General features: G+C 48.5%; 1 long non-coding RNA gene across 1 annotated transcript; it reads left to right on the top strand.

Annotated features, from left to right (window-relative positions):
* Window positions 1–3880: 3880 nt before the first annotated feature.
* On the top strand, window positions 3881–5968 carry LOC121837431. Its single transcript, XR_006078166.1, has 3 exons — window positions 3881–3938; window positions 5180–5342; window positions 5909–5968. It is a non-coding gene; the product is annotated as an uncharacterized LOC121837431 (long non-coding RNA).
* The last annotated feature ends 201 nt before the right edge of the window (window positions 5969–6169 follow it).

A 6169-nucleotide genomic window follows, 5' to 3' on the forward strand; every position in this document is an offset into this window, starting at 1 on the left:
TCGCCTCGATGCAAAACAAAACAAAACAAAGCACATAAAAAGAACGACAAACTAAAGAGTCATTTGAAACACAAAAGATCCACAGTCCTATCGAGCGTAGTACGGCTTCAAGAGCTCGACGTGGACGACTTCAGGTCGTGATGGGCGGCGTGATGATGTTCTTGTTCCGTCGGGCATCACCTCGTAGTTCAGCTCGCCGAGGCGACGAAGTACCTTGTATGATCCAAAGTACCGTTTCAGCAGTTTCTCACTGAGGCCGCGGCGACGGATGGGCGTCCACACCCACACCCTGTCTCCGGGCTGCAAGTGAACGTCCCTGCGTCGAAGGTTGTAGCGGCCCGCGTCGACGCGTTGCTGGTCTTGAATCATGAGTCGGGCGAGCTGGCGGGCTTCTTCGGCGCGTTGAGCAACCGCCTGGGCGTCGTCGCTCTCATTGTCAGATGACTCATGGGGCAGCATTGCGTCCAGCATGGTCGTTACCTTCCGACCATGTACCAGCTGGAAAGGGGTGAATCCAGTGGTCTCCTGAACGGCCGTATCGTAGGCGAACGTGACGTAGGGTAACACCTCGTCGCACGTCTTGTGCTCTACGTCGACGTACATAGAGATCATTTTGGCGATTGTCTTGTTGAGTCGCTTGGTCAGCCCGTTGGTCTGCGGGTGGTATGCAGTGGTTCGACGATGGCCGGTGCCACTGAGACGAAGGATCTCTTGCGTCAGCTGGGCCATGAACGAAGATCCACGGTCTGTGATGAGGACTTCAGGGGCGCCGTGCCGGAGGACAATGGACTCAATGAAAAACTTGGCGACTTCAACAGCCGTGCCTGCTGGAAGGGCTTTCGTCTCGGCGTACCGTGTGAGATAATCGGTGGCGACGATAATCCAGCGGTTTCCCGACGTTGACGATGGGAAAGGGCCAAGTAAATCCATTCCGATCTGCTGGAACGGCATAGACGGGGGAGAAATCGGATGCAGAAGTCCTGATGGCTTCGTTGGCGGTTTGTTGCGTCGCTGACACTCGTGGCATGATCGAATGTATAGGTGAACGGTCTTCGGTAGCCTCGGCCAGTAGTACTTTTCTCGAATCCTGGCGAGCGTCCTGCTGTAGCCAAGGTGTCCAGCCCTTGGGTCGTCATGGCATCCTTGGAATATTTCGTCTCGAAGGCTGACTGGAACAACCAACAGCCATGCTGTGTTGTTGCTGACGAAGTTCTCCTTGTACAGCACCCCTCGCCGCATGGAGAATGTATGCAGGATTCTTAAGAAAGCACGGGGAACCGAACTCGCTTGTCCCTCTAAGTGCTCGATGAGCGCTCGCAGTTCAGGGTCGTCTCGTTGGAGTGCTGCCATGTCGCTGACGTCCAAAGCGCCGAGGAAACACTCATCGTCGTCGTCTTCGATACAGGCAGGACAGGCCTCGACAGGAGCTCTTGACAGACTGTCGGCGTAGGGCTGCGCTGCACGGACATGCGGTACCCCGCACCTCCACCAAAATGTCACAAGTGGTGACCGAAAAAACAGGAAATAAAAAGAAAGAAATAAACGTTTAATCTGGCGAACTTGTGCCAAAATTAAAAGGGTACAAAAGATAATAACAGAGCGTCGCGGGCGTCGAAGTCGGCGAGACAGCAGAGTCGACCGCTGGGGCGAAACTGACTCGACAAGGTCGCAGCGGCCTCTCATCTTGAGTCAGTCACAATCTCGAAGATTCGGCGTAGAAGGCTCGAGCGTCGCGCGCGCGGGGCGAGAATGAACACGCACTTTCTAGAACAAGAGAGCAGGATTAAAGGGCGGAAGTTACATCCGGAACAAGAATAAACGAGAACTTTCTAGAGCACCGTGACCGAGCTTTGCTTTCCCGGCACCTGCGCGCGGCAATATAACATGCATCTGCCACCGACCCAGTGAAACCACTATAATGTCTACGTGTTTACGATTAAAGTCTAAATCTAGGAGGTTGCATGGCAAACCAACGACGCACGTGGCGCTCGCACAAATGACTGATTAATAATCTTGACTACAAAGGTGATATATAGCCTGTTTTTACTTACCTCCTATTTAGGTATCCTTCTACGTAAAACCTAAACCAAGGTTAGACTGCTCCTTCTCCTTCTGAGATTACCGACACATCGACCTAGATTCAATCTGGTCGACTGGGATCGCGTTGGCCGGCGCTTTACCTTGGAGCTACTTAGACGGTTGTGAAAAGTATGAAAGTGCGTTTTAGTGTTGTGACAGACAAGAAAGAGAGGCCCTGGCTGACTGCGCTCCAATGACTCGGGCTTCTCGAATAGTCTTGTGCCGGACCGGCCTGGCGGCCTGCACAGTAATCACTCTTCCCTCCTTCAAATCGTCCCATTAAACCGACGCACCGTCCTTTAACTGGGTGGGAATGCTATCGCTTCCCAGCCTCTCGAACGCGTTTCGTTAGGAGATATATACGCAGATTCACCCCTAAGCTGGTACTGCGGTGGAAGCTAAGTACACCCTGAACCAGTCATGGGTTCGCCCCGTGATCACGCTCCCGTCTATAGGCAAGCGCTGTGAGCGGGGTCTGGTGATGGAAGGGTGCCACTGATTGGACCGGCGAGTGCCTAACTCCCACCACAGTGTCAGCTTGGGGGTAAAAGGACCGTAGAGCTGCACAGCGCGAGAACTGCCCAAGGCATTATGTCACATCAAATATGCACCACCCCGATTCCCGGCGCAGTTATGCCACTGGTAACACATCGCAAAAGACACTCACAAGTATTCATGGGACCTCTGAGGTTGAGATCAGTGATTGAATTTAAAATTACAATGAACACCCCAGCCAATTCAACCACCGAAACTTCACTGGCCTACTTGCAAACACTGTCTTACTTGGGTGAACACTGCACTCAGGTGCTTTGATAACCACTGGGAAAGCATAAACTCTCGGATCCGTGTCAAGGCAGCATTCACGAACGAGTTTGGAAGGCCACAGCACCGATAAGAATGAATGCGATTTCAAATTGCGTCGGCCCCTATCGCTCACCTTTAGATACGTCAATCGCAGCCATTGACAACGTCATTCGTTTGTGTGGTCCAGTTGACGATGAAACATCCGAAGTAGAAAGAACGATGTTAGAAACAAAAACATATCGCAAGAGCTATTTTTTGTTGTGGCGCGGAAATCACTTGCCGCAATCAAGCGCCTGATCACCGCCTATCGTCTATACGGACGGATCAAGAGCGCTCCAATGTAGATTGAATCTTATGTCCGTGACATCTCGAGGTTTCGCAAGCTGCGTCGTCAAACACCCTTTTCGTTACACTAGACCCCAAAATTGCACGTGGGTCTGTTCTGTCGAACCGCTACAGACATTTATTGACGCCCTTCCGGCAACTATCATCGACATCGACAGCCAAGTCATGCATTAAAAGTAAACTACACATTGCTTTGAATGCGTTCGCCTTAGCCGTTTCTTCATGTGCCGAAAATAATCCCTGGAGTAGGAAACAAAGGACAAACACAAACTGTGTTTGTCCTATGTCCCTCTTGTTCCCCTTCTCCACACTCTAAAACCGGTTTCTCATAAAAAACGCTGTCCCTCTGATTTTAGAGGGGACACCAATGCTTTCAGGGGGACAGCTCTTTTTAAGAGGGAAATTGAAAAATAAAATAGCAACATCTAGAGGGACACCAACATATTAAGAGAGACCAAGGAAATCGTTTCGTTAGTCCCTCTGAACAGGAAAGACCGACAGAAAGATTCACGGGTCTCCCTTCATATTAAAAGGGGACTGGTCCCTCTTAACTGGACCGATGTAGTTCGGTCAGGAGGAGAGGGGCAGGCGCACTAATCCACGGCAAAGAGTTCGGACGGTGCTAAGGCTTCGCGCCAATTCACGGAGAGCTGGAAACGGTCGTTGCCGGAGGGTCGCAAGCGTCATGCTGCTCGTTTGACTTCCTTCGGGTGAGTAATCCTGTCATATTGACGGTTTTGTTTTGGGTGCATTGCGGGTGGGAATAACGAGCCATCAATATTTTCACGCTGGCTGTGAGATCTACGAGCTCTGCATGTAGAGTAAGAGTGTTCAGCTGCAGTCCGCGGACGCGGTCGCTTCCTGGATCTGCTCGTTCAGCTACGACAAAGCGTCGATAATCGTTTGCCCTGCCGTGAGCCGCAGGGCTGTCTTTAGCACAAAACACTTTTAGCGGGTTAGGGTGCCCCAATGTGTACGCGTCTGTCTTAGGCTGGTGATATCAGACCATTTTCTGCCCGACGCTTTTGTCTACTTTTTAATTTCGGACGCGCGTTCGTTCTTCTCCCAGCTCGAGCTGCTAGCTTTGGCACTGCTACGCCGGCATTTCATTACCGGCAATTTCCTTGTATTTCATCCGTGAGCGTACACTGTCGGCATCGAGTACTTCAAAGGATGGCATCACCTTCCCTAAGGCAAAGCCAGCATAAAGGCACCCTAGCTGGGGCAGTCAGTGTTTGTAAGCTTGGCTCGCCGATTTCTTTCTCGGTGTGCACTCTAAATGATTGAGGTTGACCGCCCGAGAGCGTTGATTGACGGAAACAATGTTGGCGATTTTGCGTTTGTTTGCCTTCAGAGTTCATTACAGCAATTTGCACTGCAACGTTATGTTGTAGACATCGTTAGCGTTACAGTGATTATGAACTTCTTTCTCAAGTGGGAGGCAAGCAAAAACCCATAATGTGTGTGTATGTATGTGAAAAGGGGGGGTGGGAAGGGTGGACAAACTTCTAATTCAAACCCCACAAAAAAAAAGAAGAGAAAAAGGTTTTTTTTTTTTCTTTGCGCGTTGCGTCGGCGTCGCGGCGTCTGCATGCGGAAAGAGGGGAAAAATGCCGCGATAACCCTGGAGTACATTTTTTTTTTAATATTTTTTTGCGGTACTTTTTTGTTTGTTATACTTTGACGGTCGCGCCAGCAAAGCTACCGGCTTTTTTTTTTTTTTTTTTTTTCGGCGCCGATCATGGTTTTTTTTTGGAGATTTTATTTATGATGTTTATTATGCTCCTTGTTTTCTGTAGCTGGTTGAATATCTTTTTTTCTGTGTGGTACATCTGCGAAAAATATATAAACAGGAGTTTGCTTTTTCTTCTTTTTTTTTTTTTCTTAGGCGCTTTAGCGCTAGGTTGAGTATGGGCGTTAAATGACTGACCGTTAAAAATATTGTTTTCAGAGTGAGGCAATGGCAACAAACGTCGACATGAAGGGAATGAGACGGGGGTTCTGCTCGGATTTCTCGTGTACAGAGCTCTACCGGGACCCTCTGCACGGTGGAACGCACCACCCTGAGTGATGAGTCTACTGCGGCCACTCGCACACGGCCCACAATGAACTCGGTGATTATGAACTTTTTGTATTCTGGTATGTAGGTAGGCTTGTATTCTGGTATGTAAGTAGGCTCTATTTACGTTCTGTTTGCATATGCGTTGCTTCTGAAAAAAAGAATAAATGAATGACTTGCGCCCAAATGTCAACAGAAATATATATTTTTTTATTTGATTATGTTGCTTTTTAAAACATGCATTAGATCTCTTCTGCAGCCTCGAGCCGCAAATGCAATCCCTGCTTTCCAAAGCACATGGGACTTCTAATGTTCATCTACTTCTAAATGCGTTTTCGTTTTGTCTTGGTAATACAAAAACGATTCGCGTAAATTACTTAAAACAGCAGTCTATTCTCGTACCAAATATTAATAGTAGCAGAAGTTACGTCATAAGCTAATGTCACTCGCTATTTCATCGCATACAGATTGGGCTCCGAATCTTTGAACTGTTTGCACTTTAATTTCGCATTTGTTTCCTACCGCCTGCTTGAAAACAGGTGAAAGCGCTTCATTACCTTCATTCTAATTCCAACTCTCTGTATATAAAGGAGAACAATATGGTATTTCATTCAACTAAAGGTGGATGCACAGCTTCGGTTCCATAACACGATCGTCACCATGCTGAAGAAACTGGAGGAGATAAAAGGGGCCTTCTGCGGAAACAACCCAACAACATTCTTGAACATAAAGACCATTCTCCGCTCTCGATTGGCCAGAAGTCCTCTCATCGCCTATGGTATGTGAAAAAGCGAATGCAAAAATAGAAATGTAAGTTTGACGCTGACGCTTTTTTTTCTTAACAATTGCTGCTTGCAGGACGATTTTATCCCTGACGAAAAA

The sequence above is a fragment of the Ixodes scapularis genome, unplaced genomic scaffold (genome assembly GCF_016920785.2).
Source record: "Ixodes scapularis isolate PalLabHiFi unplaced genomic scaffold, ASM1692078v2 PGA_scaffold3__209_contigs__length_174095766, whole genome shotgun sequence".
Lineage (NCBI taxonomy): Eukaryota > Metazoa > Arthropoda > Arachnida > Ixodida > Ixodidae > Ixodes > Ixodes scapularis.